The 25,533-nt window shown below is 40.0% G+C and overlaps 1 long non-coding RNA gene across 1 annotated transcript in view; it reads left to right on the top strand.

The window, feature by feature from the left end:
• The window catches only part of LOC130604931 (uncharacterized), a 143,997-nt gene that overhangs the window by 17,919 nt on the left and 100,545 nt on the right, over positions 1 to 25,533 (top strand). Inside the window, exon 2 of the long non-coding RNA XR_008973563.1 lies at positions 9,663 to 9,807. This is a non-coding gene — a long non-coding RNA (uncharacterized LOC130604931). The remainder of the gene's footprint in view (positions 1 to 9,662; positions 9,808 to 25,533) is intronic.

Genomic DNA, 25,533 nt, shown 5'->3' with positions numbered 1-25,533 from the left:
TGCATGTGGCTGTGCAGTGATGGTGCTAGAGTTGCCTATTTTTGCTGCCTCTTTAGGAACTGGTTTCCCAAGATGTTCTGGGGGAATCACATGCTTTCCCTTCTCCCTTTTCTCACAGGCATCAGTTCTCATGTTTGACTGACCTTTGACTGAGTGATACAGTTTGCTACTTTGTCAAAAGAGTTTTTATTTGTGTTTTCCAGGCTAGTTGCAGTTAGGTGAGCAAGCTTATGGGCTAGGAAAATGCTAGGTCTGGCATAAGGGAAGCAGGGAGAGTGTTGGTAGTTTGGGGAAAGATGGTCATGTGGGGTACCTAGGATACCTTGGCATTTTCAGCTCTTCAGCCTTGCTCACTGAACTGCACTTGAGGTTTGCAAAGGGGTAAGCTGTCTCCTACATTTGTAGGCTGGGAGAAACTATGAGGACACCAAAGAATTATTCTCACCTTAGAAACAAAGCAAGAAGCATGATGCAGCAGTGGCTGGAAGACCTGACTGCTGATTTCCTTTGCTGTGACAGGCCTGGGAGAACACCAGCCTCTCAACTAGCACCGGAGAGAGCAACTCTCCACAACTTTTTCCTGAGTATATCACTTTGGTGGTTTGTTTGTTTGTTTGTTTTTACCTAAGACCTTGAGCTAAACTATTTAAACACTCTGGTAAAAGCTATCTCTAGTTTGAATACACCAGCCTCTTATCTATACAACCCCCAGAATCTCCTATCTCCAAGGCAGTGGTTTGCAAGATTTGGGTGGGTTCCTGTGAAGATAAATCACATCAGAGGCATGACCTTTATCCTTGGTGTTATTTAAACAGTTTAAATATCTATTGACTTCATGCCTTCTGATTTCAGTTGCTGAAAAGTGAACACTGAAGAAAGGAAGAGTTGACCTACAGTGTATCAGATTGGTGATATCTTCGTTTATAGAACTCCACAAATACAAATGGCATTTTTCCAACAAATTCTCCCCCCAGCACTACTGCATTTTGCCTGGATACTTTTGAGACAGAATCTGTGCATCCATATAGAACCTAGCAAAAGAAAAGATATTAGTGTCTATTGTAAACACTAAAGTTGTTGAGGGAAAGATGAAAATATAGCGAAACAACTGAGAGCCGTCTTTGTCTGCAAATAAATGTTCACTATTTGTTCTTAAGAACAATCTTAAAATCATTTGTTTAGATAATTCTGCATCTTTGTGGGGATTTTCTGTTGGAAGAGAGGACCATAGTCAGTATGTTTAATAAAGAAATGTATTTGCATTTGACCCTTAAAGGGCAGTAGATTCAACATGTCACAGGAAACTAATGTGAAGGGACTCCACATCTTCTGTGTTTGCAAAATGGATCCACTTCCATGGAACTGTACTCTAGAGTAATCTAATCAAACAAAGCCCTGTTTTTATATTTTAAAGGGCTGTGGAAAAAAATATTTGATGTAGGCCAGTGTGATGAAATACCTGCTCAAATCTGGAGACAGTGTGAAACTATAACCAAAGAAATTATTAACTTACCAACACTGATGTATTAACTCTAGCCTATATACTAGACTGTTCAAAGATCAGAAATACCAAGAACAGCACTAGTGGGTCAATGCAAGGGATTTAGAAAATGTATTCATCAATTTGGACCTTTTTTCCCTACAGGAATATTGACCATATGTTTAGACTACATAAACTGGGTTTTGTATTGTTCTTTGTATTCTGAAAGTGCTAAGTATTATTGTTCTGGTGGTAGATGCAACTCTGCAACTGCATGATAGTGTTATGTGTTTGTGGGAGGACACAGTGCAGGCTGAGGACTTAAGTTGACTTTCCCATTTCTCTAAACTTGTATCAAACTGTGTTTTTGAAGATTTCTCACTGTCATCTTCAACACTGCTTCTACAGTAAGATCTATGAGAGTAGACTTCTGTTTATGGAAGTTTTACTGTGTCCTCGAACTAGAAAACCCTTGCATAAGGTCTTTAGTCATGTTCCTCTCAGCATAGGGTAGACTGTTGGTTTTAAACAAACAAACGGTAAATTTCTGGCATTTCTAATATGCCTCAAGCTAGCAAAACTTTAGTTTGGAAATTAAGCACTGAGTTATTACCTCTTTCCAACTTTGGTATGTTTGTCTATCATTGTTCTATATCTTTATCTGAGCGTTCAGATAAAGCTGATAAAGCTTGACAGCTGTCTGTGAAGGAACTGATTTCTGTCTGGCTGTAAGTGCCACTGTCTGGTCAGGACATGGGCAATGAACAGAAGGTTTGTACAGTTTCTTAAGTATAACCTCTTATCTCATGAGAGCTGTTTTATCCTAGTTGCTCTGATAGTTGGAAATGTGTTATCCAGCCCAGTAGTTACTGGAAAAAAATAACCATCTGTGCTCTGTGTGTGTTGGTTTTGCTGTTTGGTTATTATAACCAAAAGCTTCTCTTTTCTTCAGTTGGCAAGTTCACTTGGTCATAAAGATATATGACAGCATAGTAAATAACACACCCAAATGGCACAAGCAAAACCCAACCAGACTATCTCTGTGTTTCTAAAGTTCTGAGGTTCTCCTTTCTTCTGGACAGCTGCCTCCAAAGACTGTAGAGTTTTCTGTGAAGACGACCAGAAGAATTTCAGAGCCATGATCTATAATGAATGCTATTTAATATCTAAAATATTGTCAGAAATAGATCTCAAAACTGCAAATATTAAAAGCTAACTCCTGAATGTGGCCTGACAGCCAGTTCTTTTCTTGTCTTTGGACGGTGTTGTAATGTTGCTGTGAACCATTAGCTGCAATTTTGCAGGGCAGAGGCAACTGCATTTTGCGAGTGAGGTGATCCCATCTATAATTTGCTTTTATAGCTCAGGGTTTGTTTTTGTTAACGTTTATAAAGTGCTTTGAATTAAATGGCACAGAAATTTTTACTATTGTGACATCTGTTCCTCCCTGAGAGCTTGTGTAACCTGGAGGAGCCGTCCAACTGTAAACTAGCAACATAGCCTGCATCCCTGTGAAACAGTAAAGAACTGAAAGTAGGTTGGTTGTATTTCTGTGATTCCACGCTACTGTTTGCATTATGGCTTCACTTTTACATCAGCAGGGAAGGTCTCTACACATTCTGACAGTCTCCGGAAGCAGCAGGTTTTGGACAGTGTTGAAAGGTCTGTGGTGACTGGTGATCCAGTTGTAGGTGAAAGCAAGTATTCAGTTGGCACACTAAGCCTCTGTCATGGGGACAAGGACATGAAAAAAGTTTCAGGCTTTCTGCCATCTCTTACCCTATGCAAAGCCTATCCTTTTGATATGTATCCATTGTACTGTTTCTTGATCCTGCTTTGCTTTATGAAACTTTTCCAAGATGTGCTTTCTTACCACAGTTATTTCTATAAATTCCCTTTCCAAGTTGTTATCTTGGGTTAATGCAAACTCTCCCAACTTAAAAAGATAATGTCTCTATTTTGTATTTTAGAAAGTGCTGTGTACATTTGTGGTACTATAAAACAATTAGCCTGAATAACACAGGAGCTCTTTTGGGTTATAGATTTTTAAGTTTTATGATCAGATTGTGATGGGATGAGTAGCAGCTTGCAGACTGCAGAGTACCTATCTGCTAGTTGTTTCTTACATACAACAATCCTCACTATTTATCATGATGATTTGAAAGAAGCTTAGTAGTGAATCACCACATGGTTTGGATGTGTAGGTTGTTCAGACTGACTTCAGGCAGTCTTTGTATAAAACAGGCCCAGAGCTGGAACAGCAAAATTGTTGCAGATCAGGACTGAGCTGGATTGGCACTGAGGTCTGGGAAGCTCTTTTAATGCAAGTTGTAGCTGGTGGTATCAGTGCTTCACTTTCATGAGTATAGAGCTTAACTTTGCTGCCAGCCTGGCAACTTCCCACTGGGATAATGTAATGCAGCTGCAAGATTGTTTTGGCTCTGTGCTAACTCCTTCCCATACCTTTTTTAATAGTCTGTCTCCTGCCTTTCCCCATCCAGTCATAAAACCTTTCCTAACATTTGCTCTACTTTTAAGAGCTAGTAAGGGCATGGCAGTTGATAACAGAGCCAACACCCTTCCATGAAAATGCACTTTTCAGCAGTGAAATATGCTACCTTTTTGGAAATTTCAAGAGTTGATTCTGAGGTATTGAGTTTTGGTTTGGTTTGTCTCTTTCTCAGGTAGCTATCCCTCATATCACAAGGCTGGCTAATATGTGCAGTTTGTGTATTTCTCTTGGAAGACGAGGCTACTTCAGATTCTTGGTCCTGCCATCTTAAAGTCAGGACTGAGTTTGGCTCTCTAGAGATTAGACGTGTAGTCATGGGTGCTCAGTTTGACCTGGTTGTCCCAATTATTTCATAACAAAAGTAGCTGTTGATGTTGTAATTCATGTATGGGTTATGGTAGAATGAGATTTGTTGTTTTACAGATATATTTGTTTCTCGTCCAATTTTCCAGGTCTTGACTAACAATAATTAAATAATTTGAGAATATTACAGTAAGCGTCTTCCTTCTTGCATAGCTTCAAACCCAGAAAGACTAATACAGCTTTTAAATCCAAGATAAAGCCTTCATTCAGGGCAATGACAAAACCATCAAAATAAGGGTAAGCAAAGGTAGCTAACTACACTCTGCCTTTAACTGCAACCTCCTAGCTTGGAACCTCTAACAAAAGGCCTCCCAACCCATCCTTCCTCCCATGATTATCGTCTTCTGGAATTTGACCTTTAAATGAAAATTTGAATATTTCTTATTTCCTGTAGGGAAACCACAAATATGGAAGAGTGTAAACTGTAGCAGTGCAAATGTTAGTGTCTACAGGGGCTGAGACAATTGGCCGGGATTATGAAAACTGCACTCTCCTCCTGCTTAATTAGTTCCTTCTGAATGGCACATGAGCCAAGGTACAAATTTGTAAGAACCCGAACTGACCTCTGAGGGAAAGGGGAGAGACTGCTTTTGTGTGTCTAATTCCCCTTTTTCTTAGTAAGTCAGTGATGATTTCAGCTGCAGTTAGTAAGATCCATTTCCCTCTACAGCCAAGTGGTAAATTGTTCCTGTCTCTTGTCTAATGTTCTTTCTGTCCTCGCCCTGACAGACCATTCTTGTTAAGGGAGATCGCTTTCTGCCACTTTTGTTGGTGCCATTGTGTTACAGTTTGGTTTGGGAGCCCGTGCGAGACCCACGATTAAGACCTGCAAAAGATCTGGGAGACTTTCTTTGTCTAGGTTTTTCCTAAGTCATGCCCGGGACCCGCAGGCAGGTCCTGTTCCTCTCAAGGTGCCTTCCTGCTCTAGCCAGAGGCAGGGTAGGAAAAAGGGAGGGGTCAGACCTGGACTCCCCCGGTAAGAGTTAAATAAACCCTGAATAGGCAGAAATTACATTTCTAAATAATTGGTCTGGTTTTCAAACAAAAACTGCTGGGTGTCTTGCTGTTAGAAGCAAGCTCATGTCCTTAGGGACTGACTGAATATCAGGAAATTCAGTTTATGGTTTGTAGTTTTTTCAAAAGAGCTTGTACCTGTTGTCTTGACAGCATGGAGTGGGAAAACAGCAAGAGGTTACCAAATAATGTGTATTCCAAATGCCCGGTCAGGTCAGTGTCTGGAGAGTGCCAGGGTGCAGCCACCAGCATGTAAAGGCAGACATCGGTAGGATGCTTTGGGTTCCTGAGATATTTTTATGAATGAAAGGTGCTTAGAACAGGAATGCATGCTGAAATAGGCAGTGCTAATGGAGAGTCTCCACAATCTCCTTATCTTCTCTAGTAAATCTGCCCCTGAAGATGAATGTTTAATAACATACCTATATGGTTGTACTTGTTAAAAGTGGTTGAACTAATGACCCATAATCCAATAGATCCATTTGTAGTGACTAGCACTAAGGTTCAATCCTGTGCTGCTGATTTGGCAAGACGTGTGCTTAATTTGCTGCTTTTCACTGTTGCAGCCCTTGCTCACCGCTTGAACCAAATGATTTCTCTGGCACTGAATGTAGCCCACCTTTCAGCTGCAAAACAGCAGATTGTCGGTGTGTGCATAGACATTAACAAAAATCTCACATGTTCTCAGAAATCAGCAAATGTGTGTGAGAGACAGAAATTTGAGTTGTTGCTTCACTATGATTTGGTCAGATAACTAATGTGTGTGGTAGTAGCTGCATACACAAACTGCTGGTGCCAGTACCCGTGAACTGAAGTGAAGGCTGAAATTTGCTTTGGTCAGTAATGCTCGGGCGCTCAAACAGTTTTTTCCTGCAAACATTAAAGTAAGGTGGAAAAGTGGCCAAAGTAAATTTGTATCACACTTCAAGCAAATACCTGTGGAATTCTTTCTGTTTGGCAAATGAAGCACTCCTAATCACTTCAGTGGGAATCTGTCTGGTTTGAGGAATGCAGTATCCTGACCTAAGACCCCTGCTAACACTTATGTAATGAAATCCACTGAAGCATGTGGGACTACTTATGCACATGAGTAATTTTATGGACAACTTCATGCAATATGCAGGTCCAGGATAGTGGTTACAACCGCAGTCACTAATTTTTGATGGCAAAGTAGCAGACTTCTGCATTAGGCTGGAGTGACAGTGACCCCAGCCATGTTTCCCTGCTGCTGCATTGGGGATGGTCTCCTCTTTGTTGTTATCTAACTTTTGTAGAGGACAGTTGCTTTCATAAATCCTGAAAACTCTTTCAGTGGCTATTTGTGCACCAGAGTTTTGTTAGATTGAAGCAACTGCCTGGCCTACATTCCAGGGACTTCCTGTAATAAAAAATAAATGCATAAATAAATAAGTCCCCCACCCTTCTGCTGTAACTCAGTTATTTGCTTTGTTATAAAGTTCCGCAGTTCAGTGTAATGATAATCGAAGCGGGTGAACTGTGTGGGGAGTAATTTAGTAAATCAAGAGACTGAGTGAGGCCCCAGGGAAGGACACAGCAAAACAGTGAGAGCAAGAAAGATCCCCTTCACAGCCTGAGAATTCTGTCCTATGCTTAGCATGATACTACCAGGAGGTTTGCAGCAAAACTGGGGTGTTTCATGCACTTGATTTCAAAAGCTTCATTATATTTCTTTTTTTTTTTTTTTTTTTAATTGCAAGTGTGTAAAACAAGCCCAAGGCAAGGAAGGGAAGTAGCCTAAATAGAGACTATTGTCACTGTTCCCTTTTTTATCCTCCACTGTAAATTAGGCAGGTTTCCATCTTCTAACCCTTGTGTAAGATCATGCACAAGTTCCAGTGTAAGCATTCCTGTTTAAACCCTTACCTTAACCTCTGTTTTCCTGCCCAGTATCCTTCATTTCTCCCTCTGTTTAGTCTGGCTAGATGGTGATCCACAAGTCTTATTAGAAAAAACCCTGCTTCCCCAGGTGAGACTCAGTGGCCATTGTATACCATGTCTTCAGGACTGCCCATTATTGCAAGTTGACTGAGAATTTCATTTTCTCCTTAATGTGACAAGGTAAGGCTTGATCCGGACATCTGCACAAACCACAAAGGGTTGTATGTGGAGGGAATGACCAGAGCATTCTAGAAAAAGGACAGGTCCAAGTTTCTGCAAGGGAAAATTTGTAGGAAGAAGCAGTTTCTCTCACTAGACTGACTGACATGACTGGGTGAAGGGAGGACAGATAAGGTTTGGGGCCTGCAAGCCCTTCTCCAGGTCTGATAATTACCTACCCACTTAATGCAATTTATGCTTATGTTTTCCCATGAAAGTTACATGTATTACTTCATACTGAATTTTGTAAGAAGATATGACTTGCACCTTATTACTAAACTCTTTAGTCAAAGAGGTTTCATGTGAATATCTGTGAGAATGTGCTCTGGTTTCCAAAGGCAGTTCAAAGTTTCCTGCAATGAAATTGAGAGCATCTTGATAGGGGTTGATATAGTTTTGGCTATGTCCCTGCCTATAGAGTAAGCTTTAACAGCACTATTGTTTAAAACAAAACCCCAAAACTCCAAATGGAACAATCAAGTGAGCTAGACTAACAGCCCCAGAAACAGAACATCTGTTTTCTCTCTCCTAGATAGGTGACAGCATAAGTAATGCCAGTTCCCAGGTACACAAACCTAATCATATGGAAGTAATACCCAAGCACAGGATAGGGTCCAAATAGATCTTACGCTGCTTTAATGAAGCAGAGGCCGTTATATGGTAGTAAGCTTAAGTATGAGGCTGGGCAGGGTACAGCTATCTTCACAGTGATGAAACAAAACCAGCATATCAGAAGACTGGAGGGTCTGCACCTTCCCTCCTATGTATGCAGGCGATGTGGGCATAGGGTGAATCTTCTGTGTTTCTCTTTGGGGAGACTCAGCTGGGAGATTTGGTTATCAGCTGAGGGAAAGCAGCTGTCTCCAGCTGCCTGAGTGTACTTAGGTAGTGTCCATAGTTAAAAGACTGTCTGCAACAGGAGCAGGGTCACAGTCACAAACTCATGTAGAAATTACTTAGAACTCTAGATGACCAATTTTGACAGTTCACAGACCAGAGTTTGCCCTTACCCCTTTCGTCTGACACGTCCTCACTTCTCAGATTCTTGCATGACCTCATTTGGTGCATCTTGTGTGATAATCTTCAAGTGCTGCTGTGAAACTTGGGAATAACTAGTGAACTTTGTGTGTGGTTTTCCCTGTTTACCACTGAATAGCTCACCATAGCTGAAAAGACTTTCAAAAAGGAGGCAGTGTAGGTTTCTAGTTCTAAATAGGATGATGTAGGTTGTTTCTTTATAATACAGAATAAAAATAACATCAATTATAGTTTGTGTATTTTCAAGTACCTATATCTTTTCTGCAATCTGCTAACATGAATAAGAAATGCAAAATGATCATATAAGAAGTCTGTTCTAATTATAAGCACATTTTTATCCATATAAAGGACTGTTCCAGTCACCTTGAAATTTCCCTCCAGAGAATGACTGCTAAAAATTTCATGTGCTTTTGCTCTGAAATACTAGAAGACCCTGTAGCTGATTGTCCTGTAACAATAAATATAAAGACCTTGCCTTATATGTAGTACAATGAAGAAATTCTTTATATTCTTGTAGACCAGTAACATTTACATTTTTTGCAATAAGAGGGCAACTTGGTATCTGTGACCTGATGACTCTACCTTGTTTTTAATAAAATCTTCATAAATCCCTTGTGAATCTCTTGGTTAGAATGGAAAAAAACTTCCACTGCTCTTCAGTAGAGTCTGTTTCTGAATACTAAAAAATAAAATCACCAAGGCTTTCTTATTCCAGCTTGAAGAAAATCTTTATTCAGACTGTGACTAACCATCAAGCCAGTTGTTTTAAACTGTTGACCCTAGCTTAGTCTGTGATTCCTTGGCAAAAACATTAGGATTTCTCTCCCCCATTTGGAATACTGACATAAATGTTAATAGTCAACATCACTGTTTTTGACATAAAAGTCAGATTCCTTTCTGCCTTCACATGTATAAACTATAAGTACATCATTTTAAACATTAAATCATTGTCTTGGGGATGGGTGTCATCCTAAAAAGGTAACAGATGTAGCATCTGAAGGCAGGAAGAACTATCTGTCCACTCTCCTTAACTTCTAGGGTGTGGCATTGAGGACCGTTCAGTGTTGGGACCATCGCAAGAGAGGCTTTTATTTTTTAAGGAACTTTTCAGTAATGGAAATGTTCTTGCTTTTGCAGGTATCTTCGAATCCTGAGTGGCTTCTTGCTGCCAAATAGAGTGTGGCAAGCCCTTTCCCCACCCCAAAGACTCACCTTCCATGCAGTACTGAGCAGCTAACCATGGTGCAATGTGGCTGAGATCTGTGGACAAACAGACAGGAAGGTGAACTGTGATGACTGGCACATTTCACCTCTGGGGACTGGGGAAAGTATGATGATACATGGACAGTGAGAGAACTCTCCTCTGAAATGTAGGTAGGAGAGAGATCAAGTAAGAGCAGGCACTTGTTTGCAGGGAAAATCTGCTTAGATGAAGCAAGAGCTCTGAAAAACAAATGTGTCACAGATGTGTAGTGTCATCCTGTGGTGTTTGGGTGCTAGACTCTAATATGGCCATCAGGGTAGTCTGAAGGGAATATATGCAAATTTATTGCTAACACATGGCTGTTGAGAGGACTAGCTCCCCAGAAACAGCCATAACAGCTAAACTATTTCACTTCCGTAAAGAGGTGTTAGCTGGAGTAAATGCTGCTCAAGGAAAGCGCATTTCAAAGAGGAGCTGGTGCAGAGGTAACTGGTTTCAACAGGTCTTCCATGGGCTAGAGAACTCTTTGCCTTCCTGCACCAGTGGAGTTTTACCATTGAATTCACTGAGGCCAGCATTTTGCTCTAGGAGTTAAGATTAGTGAAATAAATGTACTGGTGGACAATCTTACAGCAGAGCTTGGAGGTTTTTTCATGGTCTTTGGTTGCAGTGCCTATGTTAACTTGGAATGAAAGATATGTGTTGAGTTAGTGATAACTGCTAGAAGGAAAATAATTTTCAGCCTTCTTGCTCTCCACAAATAATCACCATCACTTAGATTTAAAGAATAAATAATCTGATGAAAAAATAAGAATTTAAATGTTGCCTAATCTATTTTTAGCTGTTCCTGAGCTTGTAATGTTTAACTTCTCTGCTCCTTGTGAAAATACTTGTGTTTTTTTTATAACTGTGCTTGAAAGGATTGCAGGAGTAAGACAATTTGAACAACATGTGAAATTGGCAACCTGGAAACAAGCATTTGTGGAAAGAAAAAGTGTAATTAATGTTAATTTTTTTATTGTAGAGTTCAAGTGCAGATGCACTGGAGACTGTCTTATCCTCATATATTCTTAGTTTTCATTAATTACTGGGTTTAAGATATGGTTTGATTGACAAATTGTATAATAAGCATTAGTTTTCTCTCTCAGAACAAAGACTGCTTTCTAGAAGAATCTGATAATGAAGGAGAAAATGTGTGAGCTATACACAGCTCTTAAAGTATTCCAGTCAGTTATTTTGTAGTGTCACATTTTTACATCATTAAATATTCACCCTAAAGTTCTGGTTCTGGATTTTAATTTATTATGGGAATGCAGTTTTCCATCTTTGTTATTTATTGATATACCTCGGGTAGTTTTGGGGAAAGATCTGAAATGTAACTTCTAACATTTAAAAACATAAGTTAGCAAATAACAAACATACCAAAATTATTTCCTTATTTAGGTTTTGAGTTCTTGAAAGCTTGATATGCCTACAGGGGTTTTTGGCTGCTACAGAACTTAAAGGAATAATGTTTATAACTGATAACTGGAAATTGTTTAGTAGCTTGTAATTTGTTCAATGCCTAAAACTGGTTCTCTGACAGTAAAGATGGAGAAAAATTTAGAATAGATTCTTACAAAGCTGAAATGTGTTCATGCTTTGGCATAGATCCCTGATGGTTTTTGATGGATAAGGACCTGTTCCTGTGAAAAGTCCCTCAAATTTAGTTGTTAAAAGCCTTTGAGAAATTTATGTTTCCATATTGCAGTGATGTCTGTAGAGGACAGTTGGAGAAAATCCATGAATACTGCTGACCTGTCTCTTTGTCTTAATGTTTTCCTCAGGATTGCTTCTCCTCCTCTTCACCTGGCCCACAGTCACTACGTATGTGCGCATAAGACTTGAAAATGCGCAAGTTACAGTTTAATGTAATTATTAAAGATGTCTTTAACAGGCGATCAGAGGAGATGTGTTGCTTTTTATTTATGCTTTTCAGACCATCAAGGGTCTAACCCTCTGCAGTCCAGAGTAGGTTTTCTACTTGGGATTACATCCCAGTAGCTTAATAATGTACACCCTGTTATAGTTAATTGCTATGGTTTAAAAATATTTAAATGCTTGTAGGAAATCTTGATTTCTGTGACCAAAGATCTGTTTCTTTTTTGATAGTCTCAATCAACATCCTGCAGCACTAATGCTGTCTGCAAAATAACATTAACCCTTAGTAATTTTAACAAAGGCCAGGCATCTTCAGTTTCAGTCATGGTTCAAAATGGTTTAAATGCTAGCAGAGCTATTACTTGGCAAATAACTATCCCTGAAGCTTAATTTTTAGAAGAAGTAGCTAATGCAGTTTACATTCACATGTTTTTAAAGCATCGTGCATGTGATGTTTCTTTCCAAAGGGGATACCTTTAACACTGTGCTAAAATTGTTTTCCCTGTTTGCTTAAGAGAATTGTTTGAAACTTCACATAGTCTCTTCCTAAAATGAATGGTTTTCACAGGTGTTCTACTAAATAAGTATTGCTGGGAGGTTTCTTGGGGTTTTCTTGCTGTTTCTAGGCTACCTTAATAAAGCTTGGTCTTTTTGGTAATGCAGTTTTAACTTGGAACATAACATTTCACAACAAAATGCATATATTTTGATCTGAACTGCAGTTCTTTCCCCTAAGTACAATTGCAGTGTATGTTCTCATCCGGTGCAACCTAGAGGGAGGCTGACTGTGTGCTAATAAGTTTGTGTGAGGCTACCAGTGTGTTTCCCAGTCATGTGCTTGACTTTATCTATGTAACAGGAATAAGCTGAGATGCTTTCTCATGTTTAGGGTGAAGAGGGCATCTCTGCTTTTACTCTGAACCCATTTCCTTTAAACGAATCTAAAGGCTTTAAAAGATGCTTCATTGTATCAGGAAAAGTGCCCTGTGTTTAACTGAGTTCCTGGTTTGTAGCTTGTAGAAGGCTCTGGTATCAAATACTGGAGATGTACAGTTGTTCTTTGCTTCTGAAACCCATTGGAAGAGGCTCTAGGAGAGCAATTCTTCATGAGGATATCCTTTTTCTGGAGATGAAGGTTAAGTTTTCTTCAGCAGACCACAAGGAAGGCAATATTCATTCACTTAGCCCCACTTCTTCCCTGTATGTGGAGTCAGGCATCTAAAGCGAGATTGAGAGGCAAAAACCTCGAGTTGGTGCTGCAAGGGCAGAAGCATTTCCCTTCTATTATGGAATATTAAAAGCTAAACAAAGTTGATCCTTCACATACGTATATACCCAGGCAATATAGAAGAATGTACAAAAATTATGTGTGAGTTGTGGAAACATTGACTTTCACCGACTGTAGAATTTTGAGTCAGTGCAAAATTAGTAAATGGTCTTGTAAGAAACTTAGTTAACATAGGCTGGCTGCCAGCTTTGCACATTGCCCAAGAAAGTAACAAAGAACAGCTTGTTACACTATGCTGTTTCCCCCACCCCCACTGAGTTTTTGCCCTCTACCATTTGGAGAGGGAGATATGAACTCTGTAGAGTAGTATGGGTGTAACTGGAGGCATGATTTGACCTTTGCTACTGCAAGTGAGACAAGACAAATGAACATGACAGTTGATGTTCAGGTACCAGATCAAGTACCACATCAAGTCTGAAAAATGTATGGTTAGAGAAAACATACAAACGTACCATTTGCTGGTAGCTGGTTGTGTTGTGACTTGCCCTGGCTTGGGCTGTTACAACTCAGAGCAAACCTTTTTACCAATAAAAGGAGGCAGCACAGAGAATGTGTCAGTGCAGTAACAGGATAGCACAAAATATCAGGAAAGCAAAGAAGTGGGAGAATATTTTTTAACTTTTTCTTTTTTTTTCTTTTTCTTTTTTTTTTTTTTAATTATCGTCTTTATCCATTGATGAGGCGTTGATTGATACCCTCTAGGGCAGGGTTGCCTCACCTCTGCCTGCTTGCCTGCAGCTTCTCAGGATAGAGCTGCAGTGCAGCAGCAGTTTGAACATGCCCTGGCTTTTGCAAAGGGCATTAAGAGACTGAGGAGTGATTGAAGTGCTGAGGAGTTTCTGGCTTGTGCTGCCTCTGTGCTCTAGGGAAGGTCCAGAATGCTTACAGGCATGTGAACTGCAGTTTACATGGGCTGTTCTAGCTAAAGTGGAGCTTGGTCAGCTGATCTGGTGCACATGTCTAATGATGCAGCCACACACTTCTGCAGTAATCTCCCTCTCAAAGCTTCCCCAAACCAAACTGCATTGACTACATTATGCACCAGTAACCACTGGCTGTATTGTATGTCATTGAATCAGAACATGCACCCTTCCCACTTCTTACAGCAAAAAAGTTCTTGCAGATACAAGTTCTATTTGTTTTGTTGTTTGCATTTGTTACTCTTGGACATTGTTTTGTGTATATGATGACCCTTACCACAAATAAGACCTACTCCTTTCCCATAAAGCAACTCTTTTTTGGAGACAGCATAACTTGCCTGACAGAAGATTGTTTGCACTGCTAGCTGAGGCGCATAGCAGAAATACCTGAGCAGGTTACGAACTAGCTACCTCTTCCTTTTTTGAGTCTTTCTGCAAGGGAAAGGAACATATTGCAGTTGGCAAATTACAAGGCAGCTTTGACACACATTAGCATACAACATGCCCAAGCCCTCCATGGCTGTGATGTGATCTTTCCTGTTGTCTGGGACAAGTGAGCTTGCTGTGCAGACATTAGCAGAAGTGTCTGAATGAACAGAAGGGACTCTGTCTTGGTGAGAAAAATGTTGTCTGGGTCCTGTTCTTCAGTTTTTCAAGACTCTCTGAAATTTGAGAACTACCTATATAGAATCAAAAGTAATCTTCGGGTTGTCTGTGTTCACGTTCATCTGGATTGAAACTGAATGGAACAGGAATGTCCAAATTATAGACAGATTCTGATATACTTCATCAGAAATGATGATGCAGCTGCCTAGTGAAGTGCTGTTATAATACTCTTGAAAACATAATACAAACATTGTAAGTGATCTGTATCATCAAAGGAGAAACTTTTTAGGGGGAGGATTCTCACCCGCTTAGAGACACTTAAAATAATGGTTTACATTGTCATCTGGTAAATCAGATAATGATGAGGCTGAAAAGGGCTGGGTGATCTGTAGCATGAAAGTAAATTGAGTTTGATAGGTGATTTCAAATGTAGTGGTTGTTTTCTGTTACTGTTGGCATTTGGTCTTTTTAGCAAAGACAACCAAAATGCATCTCTGCATCATAATTTGGGTGCTCAGTTCCAAAGCTCATGTACCAGGGTATTTCCATCCATGCATAGGTGTGCAACTCCTGAAAATATACAAATGAAAAGTGGTCTGCAAAATAGGATCCTTTATTTGGTTTTTCCATGCTTTTCTGCCACTTCTCTAAACTTTCTGTGTGGAGTATATTTCTTTTCTCTCTCTCTGGTATGTGTAGCTTCTGGGGTGGATACTGACTGACCATTGCTTTTGCAGGTGAGCCTAGCCTGGAATCCAAAGCTGCCAATTGACAAGAGCATGTATTTTACAGGGAAACACCTGCCCTGTTGCACTGAATGTGGTGGCTTTGCTGCCAGTAATTTTCTTATGGAAAATCTTTGGAGTTTAGTTTTACTACTGAGCTTTTTTTTTTTCTGTTACTTTTCCTCAGTGAGTTATTAACTTTCTTGCCAAGATTTGCCAAGCCCTGCACACTGAGCGTTAGAAGTGCAGTCAACTCTGTGCCAGAGTTTTACGTGGTTTGCAGTGAATGTGGCAGCTTTCACCAGCCCTGCTTTCACCCATTATGTGGATGAAAGCCTTACTGGCTTCCAGGCTTCCTGCTTCTCACGCAATACTTATGCTTCCATGCCAGAAGTGCCAGGTACTTCACCTGGCACATGATGGCCTGTAGCTATGGGCCTGTTCATGGGCTCACTCTGTGCAAAATGCAGTGTGATCTGCCCATCAGGCAGGTCTGGTGCATTTGCGTTTGCATAGGGAGGGCTCCAGCACTGAGCTGAAGCTGGGGGCTGTGACATCCTTCCCTTGTAAAGAGAGAAAAACCCAAACCCATGCCTGTATTGTCTTACTACTTCTGTGCTGAAGGGAATATTGGAATATATAAAGATGTGTATATATAAGGTATATGAAGGAGGTCTATTCCTCTTGATTTTCCTGCTTTTTCATTAGCATCTGACACATGTGAACTTAGAGAAAGAAATCCCCAACCCCCTTTCTCTCTCTCTGCACACAAATAAATAAAAAAGGCTCCTAGAATTCCCAGGACTCCTACTAAAAATATCACATTAGTCTCCATGGCTTAAACAAAAGCAGTAATTATAGATTCCTTTCATAGAACAAACACACAGCAGTGATACACCTTCTTGCTCTTCCAGGAGGGCACTGTGTGCAGTCCCTATAGGGCTCGTCTTGGAAGTGCTGCCTGGAAGGACATTGCTGCTGCTGCGAGCTTTAGCACTGGCCCTGTTTTCCTGACACACCAGACCTTTACATCTGTAGGTGACAGGAGACCTAATGCTGGGCTGTTGTTTTGAGTACATAGCTCACCATCTTCAGCAGAAGAGGCATAACAGGGAAAACAATGAAATGCTGCATAAAATAGGTATACAACTAAACAGGAAAAACAAAAGCCAATAATGCAAAGAAAGCCTTTAGAAACAAATACATATGTAAGGTAAGATGTGATTTCCACACTGGTAATATTTATTCTTAGCAATCTAATTAATCTTATTTTTGCAGGCATATTCAGGTGTTGTTTTTTTACAATTACCACTCTGAAAAGATGAGCAATAGTAGTAATTTAAAACAATTTAAATTAGTGTTTTTTAAACAGAAGTATAAATCATAGGATTCTGCTGCAAAACTGAAGTAATGGATATGCTACTGGATTTATAGGGGCATGTAGAAAGGCATTTTTATAGTATCCTTTTGAGAAATGGTAATAGACACCATGTTTTTCCTTTGGTCTTAGAAATAACTGTTCTGTCTTACATTCCACTGGGTAACTGTGTGCACTGTTGAAGACTTAATTTTTGATGTTGATCACGAGATTATAGAAAAGAATTTCTGCCTTACTGTCCTTCATGCTTGGGAAGTATTACGTGCACCTTCTGTTCTTATATGTGTATTCTGAGTCAATGCTTTGTTTTCAGAAACAACTTATTTGCTATAGAAAATGTTTAAGGGTTTCATCCCTTAATTTGAAAACCTTTTTCCTAGAAATTCTGTGTGCATTTCAGTCACATAAATAGCTGCACAGCAGCACAAATACGCTTGAGATAGCCTTGAATGACTTAACTTGAATGCTGTAAATAGTTTTGCTTGTAATTTATCTTTCCTTAAAGCTATAAATTTTGTGTGGTTGTGATGCTGAGGGATGCTATGCCATTCAATAGAGCACATACGAAGCATTAGGAGAGAGAGCTCTTGCTCTTCTGGCTGAGTTCCTGCTCAGTTTACATATTTTTGCTATTGAAACTTTTTTCAGTTAAAAAAGCAGAAAGATTTTTGTAGAGTACAGTGTTAAAAGCATGTGCATTGTCTTCTACATCTCATCACAAATGCACACAGTTCAACAAATATTTGAGAGCATTACAATTACATATACATTTCTTGACTCTTTTAAAAAGATGGCATTAACGAATGCTGCAGCAGAGATAGTATTCAAACTTTGCTGTCATCTGAACGGTGCAAAATCGTAGGTGTAAAACACAGTTCAGGTATATTTCAATCAGAAGTTATTTTGGGCTATGTGGTGTGCTTGCAATCAGCTGCTATTTGCTGAGGGGTGAGATTAACTGAGTAGATAGGAATTTGTTAGTTCTATAACTGAAATGAAGTTGTAACATTAAGCAAAGGCAGTCTTTTTTGATGTAGTCTGAGTGGCCTTTCTTGTAGAAGCCCTTCATGCTAGCATTCACCCTTCTTTCTTCTACCTTTCTCACCTCCAGAGCCTGTTGGGGATTGGGTGAAGCTACATTGATGTATGTCTGTGTAGCCTCCAATGGCCATCTGGTGCTGCTTATCTGTACTTTCTGGCCCAGAAATGAGATCATACAGGGAAGGAGCCAGCAAGTTCTCATGGCTGCTGGTCTCTGGCTTGGATGTGTAACAAAGAGCTCCTGGAGTAAGGAAGGTAAATGAAATCGAGATACTGGTCAGTGTTTTTGTGACTCATTCTCTTAATCAGATTCTTAGAAAAAATAATTTCCAAGAGTTCCTGTTGTTCTTTGGTATTTATTTTGCGGAGACTGGACTTGGCAAAATCAGAATGCACAGTAACTCTTGAGTGGCATCTTTACATTTTTGTAACGGGAACCTGACCCTTGTGCAATGCTGAGCTGGCAACTGCCAACTTGGATAGCCTACCAGTCTAGATCCAAATTAAGAGCACATGCTAATGTTTGCTTTAGCATTTCTAATCTTAGAAACTGGGGAGAAAATTGCATGTGTTTTCCATGTGACATAGATGTGACTATTCTGATTTCATTATGTGGTGGGTTTCTCCACACAGATTTTTCCTCTTCTCTCAACTATTAGTCAAAATAATTAAGTAGTAATAGACATTTTACTCAAATTGGAGGCATCTGTTAATGGGACTGAAGTTTTTCATAGTAGTAAATGAATGCAACTCATAGAATGTTGATCAGGAATTATATATACATGGAATCCAGCCCTAAATTAGTAAGGATAGTGACTCTGATTTTTATTCCTAGATGTATATCTGCAGTTATTGAGGCGTGATGAGAAGTTCTTTGATGTAAGCGTGGTAAGGCAGTGGCACAGGTCGCCCAAAGAAGTGGTAAATGCTCCACCCCTGGCAGTGATTGAGGCCGGATTGGATGGGGCCATGGGCGACATCGTCTAGTGTGAGGTGTCCTTGCCCATAGCAGGGAGGTTGGAACTTGATGATCTTGAGGTCCTTTCCAACCCAAACCATTCTATGATCACCTATTTAATAATTTTTTCTGCTAAATTTCTTAAGTGACATGGTAAAGTCATTGACTATGCTGTTGATGGTGATAACCTGTGTTATACTACACTATTTTTATCATGTTTTCTGGACCTTCCTTTTCTCCTAATATGTCAGAATGTTTAAGAAAGCAGCTGTGAATTTTCTTTTTGTTGTTCTGGTGCACTTTTTCTATGAGTGGATGTCATTAGCCAAATCAGAAATACTCCCCTCAGTTGACGCCTGCCTGAGCAGATAGGCATGTGAGGATGACAGTCATCGTACAGAGAAGGAAAAGCACATGTGGAAACTAAAACTTTTAGTGTTGATCACTAGCCTGTGTTACAGATGCAGGCAGAGCAACTGGCTCCTAATGCTCCCTTCCAGTTGTAGAACTCTGTGAAAGCACAAGCAGAAGTGGGGAAACTGAGGAAGACAGGAGATGAACCAAAGGGAAAGGTATGACTATAGTATACATGCAAAAACTCTCTTGTACTGTTTCAGTTTGCAAACTCCCGATTTTGTGGGGGTTTTTTGTATGACATCTGTTGTTCAAGAGTCACATTAATGCTAGGTATACTGGGGAAAATCTTTGCATTTTCAGCAAGTGACAAGAAGAGTATTTTCCAAATTTTGCATTTTAAAGGGAAAAGCATTTAAGCATTAAACAGTGACTGCTGAGAAACAGCTTCAAGCTAAACTTTTCCTGGGTATTTCTATTTTCTTCTTCGCAAAACAGGTAAAAAAGCCCCATGCCATCCCAGGTAATGTAACCCCAGATCTGTCATACTGTCAATATAAAATGTAATTTAACTCTTAAAAGATTTGTTTTTAAAAAAAAAAAACAACAAAAAAACAAGCCCCATACATACTACTGCTAGTTATCGACCTGGAGTCATGGGCCTGTTCACTTGGAGAAGCAGGAGCTGAGGTGCATATATGGCCCAGAGGACTGGCATGCACAAGTCTCCAGTGCTCTGGATCAGTGATATTAAACTCTTTGCTGTGAAAGGAGATGACCAGATGGCTACTAAAACTTGGTTTGGTTTTTAAGGGAGAAAAGGTATTTTGCCACCCTTCTTTTTTGTTCTGTGTCAATGCTGATTACAATGAAATACACAGCTATTGCTTTGTTAATATGTGGAGGGGGGAAAATGGGTCAGTGTGCAATGAACCTGCTGGAGGACCTGCTTATCTCAGGTGTTTTTTCTTCCTTTGCTTAGCCTAAGCTCAGAAATCTGTAATATTTTTCAGTCTTTGTTGCCTTGGCAGCCCAGTTTCCAAATCTGATCTATCTTCTGGCAGTGTGTGATGTTGCAAACTAACCGTGGGAGGGCCACATGCAATCTGCAGAGTTCTGTGATGTGCCCTGTGGCCCTCTGTCTTTTTATAAAGAGATACAGCCCTCAGAGACTACGGGTGCCAGCAAGCAGTGCTCTATTTTCATCTGATAAGCAAATGCTCAAATCTAGATGTGTATTGCATGTCAGGACGTGCTAGCTACATGAGCCACACCTTGGCATTTGAGATAAAGGTGGCTGCACACTGCTCCAACCAATGCAAAGGAAGTGCAGCTCTGGCCACAGGCTGGATTTTTTTTTTATCCCTCTGCCCCTCAGTTTAAGGAATTGTTTTTCTGTTTCCTATCCAGTATTTCAGTGGAATTCTGGTATATAGCATGAGAGCTCATAATTTTGAGTAACTCTGCTTTCGGTTTCTAGGTTCTCCCAGATGCTGCTTTTACCTGCTCTAAGATGGCTATCCTCATATGAGGTGCAGGAATGGGCAAAACTTTTGGAAGTGGCTGATTGCTTCAAGAGAGTGTGTAGCAAGACATCCAAGCCCAGTTTTTACTTGCCAAAGAGACCTGGCTCATTCAGACAAGCTTTGGCTAAGTAGTCTGAAATTGGGGTGGTTTATCTGATAATGATTTTTTTTAAAGTTTGTCCACTATAGGGAGAGACTCTACCCTACTTTGACATGGACAGGTGGGGAAGGAGCTTTGACACACCTTTGGACATGAGCAATTTAAGGCACCTGCTCTGAAATGCCTTCAGATTTCGTGTGCAAAAGCTGACACTGCTTGGATGTAGTGCAGGGTAGGAACAATCCCTTTCTCCCAGTCATAAGCTAGATACCTCTCAAGATGGTTTGCATGTAGTTTACTTCTCTATAGCAATACCTTTCTGAGACCTGGTCATCAGCTGGGTCAGCATCTGAATAAGTGAAGGCATAACCAGGAGGTCTTTTGGGGTTTCACTGCATCTCAGATGTTTCTTAGGGAGTATGTAAACCTGGGTTGTTCTTCTGAGATTGTAGGTAACTTGAGTGTTTCTGGTATATGTTCTAAAATATAAACCCAAGATGTCAAGTTCCCTGAACAATCTGTCATCTTTATTTCTTGCTTTGTAGACTTATTCAAAGAAAGTTCAGTACAGCAAAGAGCTTTTTTATTGTATTCTTATAAAATCCAGGTTAAGTATCACTTAGCACCACAGTAGTGGCAGTATCAGGTTGAACAAGAGGCCAGTTTGGCCTAGAATTCAATCTCAGTCCATGGTCAATCATGGACTTGTAGGGAAAGAGTAGAAATTATATTCTATGTGAAAAAACAGCTTCACATTGAAGTGCTTTCCTGCATAGGAGCTTGGTGCTTTCCAAGTTAGCAGTTGCTTCTGGCTCATGGTTATGCTTCAGGTCCTGCTGACGTATTCTCTGTCATCCTGCATCCTATATATGCACTTTTGCACTTTTAACATTAAAGAAAAGACTACTTGGATTTAATTCTTTGTGTAGCTGTAGAGCGTACATTTTATAACAGGGCAAATCAGTTGTTGTTACTCCTTCCTGCTTGATGTTTTGTATGTTTTGAAACTTGGAGATGATTCTCAAGGCTGCAGTTTGGTCATGTATTAGCTGTATTTATTATTCTTATTGAACCCTGAGATCTGGCTTTTATCTCAACCTGATAAATAATGGAATCTTTGGCTATTAGAGTGTGGATAAATACATAAATAAAGAAGGGCAGTTAACGAATAGCTGGTCAATCGAGATGACAGTGAATAAAGATGACTTTATTCACTGTCAAACTCTAAGCACCATAAAAGTAAGCATGTTTGGCCTGATGCAGCATCTGAAGAATTTCTGCTGATTCCAAAGTGTTGCCTTGTTAGCCGATATAACACAAATGCTTGCCTTTGTATCCTTCTTCTTTTTTCTTTCTTTTTCCCTTTTCTCTTTTCCTTTCTAAGCACAGCTATATTATTTGATTTGTCTCTCTTCTGCAGCACTGTTTGCTGTAGAAAGAGCTTCCTGAAGAGGCATGGCACCATTGTATAGTAGGAACAGCCTTTTGGGTAAAGGCAAGACAAAATGGATAATCCAGTGCATTTACGGGAGTAGCCAGCTGTCAAAAAACATAGGTTTCTCAAGAGGAATACTATAATAAGAAAAGTCAAAAAGCCTCTGATAGAGACTTTAGAAAAGTCTCATCACTCCTGTGTTCTTATAAGGCATACTTCTTTTGCTTCCGCTGCAAGGCATAGTGTTTGGTTGATTTTTAACCAGAGTAAGTTTTAATGAGTTTATATTTGCAAGTAAACTCATCAAACTGCTGCACTGACAAATCTATCACGGGATTTCTATCCAAGCCCCATTTTATTCTGACATTCTGGCAGATATGAGTTGTTTCCCCTAAGGCACTTCAACTGTGCTGTCTTTTCTACTCCTGGATATTCCCTTGCTCTCTGACTCCACCTCAGATATGTCTGCATCTCAGGACCTGGTTATCCTACTGTTGTCCCCTGATGCAATTACAGCATGATTAAAATATGCAGTATGGCTGGGACCTTGATCATGTTCTAACAAGAATATATCCTTAGACGTACAGCCCAGTTACAGCACTGTAACGATGTCATGGAACAACCCTGCTCATCTTCATAGCATGGGGTGGGGCTTTAAGTGCTTTTCCTTGGCATATTTCTAGTCACACCACTTGCTACTGTTGTATTTCAAACGTCATTATCTCAGGTGCTTAGATCAGCCCTAGGTATGGACTTACAAATACCCCTACACAGCCTTCCGAGCATTTTATTGCTGTCTGCAGCAATAAAGTAACAGTAGTAGGTACTTTTTCTTTCTCCTTATTTTCAAAACATGAAGTACTTGGAAAGTTACAACTCTTTAAAAAAACCCAACTCTCTACTTATTCGTTATACATTTTAATTCTGTGAGTCTCTGAGGTCAGAGGCCAGCCTTGAACTAGTGGTTTTCAAGAATTACTTTTTCCTCAAGGACAGGCAGTCCACTAACTAAGTACTCATAATTTCTTTATTTGTTCATTTTTGGGCCCCTTCCTGGGAAGTGTCCAATACTACCCACTGTCAGAGAGCAGATCCTGGACCAGATGTATCACTGGTTTGTCTCAGTTGTGCACATTTTATGTGTCACGCTTAAGCTATGAAACCATCCTATAAGCTATACTAACTACAAAAGCATTTAAAAAAAAACAAACAAATCCCCAAAAACCCAAACATACACAAACCCAGAACCCCCTGGACTTCTATTTTCCTCCATTATCACATCTTGTTCTGAGTCTGTGGCAGATGGAGTAGAGGAGAAAAGCTATTTTCATTAAGTCCTTTTACATTAACATCCTGGCTCTTAGCATACCCTTGTTTAGCTATGAATGAATGGGAGATGGCATAAAGAAGAAGGCAGAGAAAACCATGTCAGTGCTTCTAACTGGGAGGCTTACTCTGCCACTGAATGTATCATGGAAAAAAGGCACTGCACTCCAGATGTGTCTGTGGAGGGAGGAATGTTTCCTCATGGTGCATTTAATTATGTTACATTGCAACAGTGCTTCCTTCCTATGGAGCATTGCCACACACAGCCGTAATCTTTAGGTCGTGTATACTTGAGAGATTCCCTGAGCTCTGTTGTCACAGCTAACAGTGACAGCAGTGGCCATCAAATCAATGTTTCTTTGTATGCTATATGTTTATAAGCCGTGTCATTCTTCAGGAATCTTATCAAATTCAGGACAAATATGCCTGCTATGTTGCGTGGAAAATGATAAATTTTTCTTAAAATTATAGGGTTGGTTTCTTTACGGGAAACGGTTTCCATAGAAAGTAAAATGGGATTTCTCACTCAGAAGATGAGAGATGTTGATAGTGATGTTCCTAACAAAGCCCTCCATGAGTTTATTTAGAGTTCCAATGTCCCTTGGATTTTCTGTATTGTTCTGCTCATTCCTGTGCCTGTGCTCTGTCACAGCAGTCTTTGTGACCTGAACACCTTTCAGCCATGTGCTCTAGAAGAGAAGAGAAGGAGAACTTTTACAGGAGCACTGGTCAGAACAGTGTGCGATTTGCTGTTCCATCTTTTCTGGGGCTGATTTCCATGTTTTCTTTGAATTTCTGTCATTTGGCTTGAAGGTTCTCTTCATTTTTTTTTTACAAACCTGAAATGTTCTGCAGAAAGCAGACACTCTCAAGAAGTTGTTTATTCCAACACCCAGTTTCCAGTCAAAATGATATTTTATAGAAGGATATATATGTGATTCTTTTTTTTTTTTTTTAAGTTCTGGTTCTATTAACATGTTTGTTTCTTGGCTTGGATGTTTTTCTGCTGGTTTAGTGAGCTGAATCAGCTCTTCCATGAATCAAATGACTATCACAGCAGGCACAAAGGGAGTAAGACTGTATGGCTAGAGGAGGAAAGAAAGGGAGTAAGTTTTAAGTTTCTTATTCTTTATTTCTACCTAGAGTGCTTGGTTTCCATAGTTTTCTACAAGGTTTTTTTGGTCCTCAGGCTCCTTTACAGATAAATAACTATGTCCTGTAGGAACAGAAAGAAGTTTGTGAGGCCTGAAGCAGAAGTGCAGCATCTGTGGAAGATCAGAGCAAGTCTTAGTTTTTAGGTTGAAATGTTGTGGGTTTACATCCCTGTCCAGCACTGGGACAGCTGTGCTGCCTCGTAAGGTGATAGGCTGTGGATTTAGCTGCAAGAATCTCTATCTGTCCCCGTGCATCCAGTGACAACTGAATTATACTGCTTGATGAATTCATTAAGAAATTGATAGGACTGGGCTTCAACAGTCTGTGCGCAAGGACAACAATTGAGATTTGATACTTGAACAGTGCATGGAAAGCTCCTTATTTACTCTCTTAATGTGCATGGGCCCAGGTTAAGTTATAATCTAATTAGGAATTCATGCTGTATTCCAGGAAATGGCGTTTTGCTTCAGCAATTTTGTTTTTCTTTAAGGTGTTGACCAGTACTTTGGAATTTAAAACTATGTATCCTGAAGAAGGCATAGGAACATAATTTGAATGCAAACTGTATTAAGCATTCACATCCTGTATCCTAGCAGGAATTTCACCAAACAGGGGAGGTATTCATTGAACTAGGAGCAAAGCAATGTCAAGTTGAGAAGGAAATTACTATGGAAATGAGTTTTAAAAGCCTGAGGCAGATGTAGGGAGAGGCACATTGTACCAGGAATTTTCCTCACACTCTAGTTTATATGGCCTTTCCATTACTTCAACAGCAGCATATAAGAAATCCTTGGCTTGGAACGGTCTCTGAATTTGAGCAGTTTTGTGCTGTTGCTGCAGGTCAGCTTCCCTGTTCAGAGAAATGAAACCCAGCCTCAGCTAGGACTAGGGTGTCTGCTTGGGTAGGAATGGCCTTGCTTAGGGCAGACCAGAGGTCCTTTCAGCTCAACAGTTTGTCTCTCTGTGGTCAGTAATGGATGCTTAGGAGGGAAAGAGAGATTGAGAGAAATATATTAACTGCTTTCATATGGTATTCTTCCAGTGCTTGGCAAGCAGCAGCTGAGTGGGTCTG

The sequence above is a fragment of the Pezoporus wallicus genome, unplaced genomic scaffold (genome assembly GCF_028554395.1).
Source record: "Pezoporus wallicus isolate ANWC-B61680 ecotype Strahan unplaced genomic scaffold, APGP_CSIRO_Pwel_v1 contig_4710, whole genome shotgun sequence".
Classification (NCBI taxonomy): Eukaryota; Metazoa; Chordata; class Aves; order Psittaciformes; family Psittacidae; genus Pezoporus; species Pezoporus wallicus.
The sequence above is the reverse complement of the archived record's forward strand: the minus strand, read 5'-3'. Positions and strand labels throughout refer to the sequence as shown.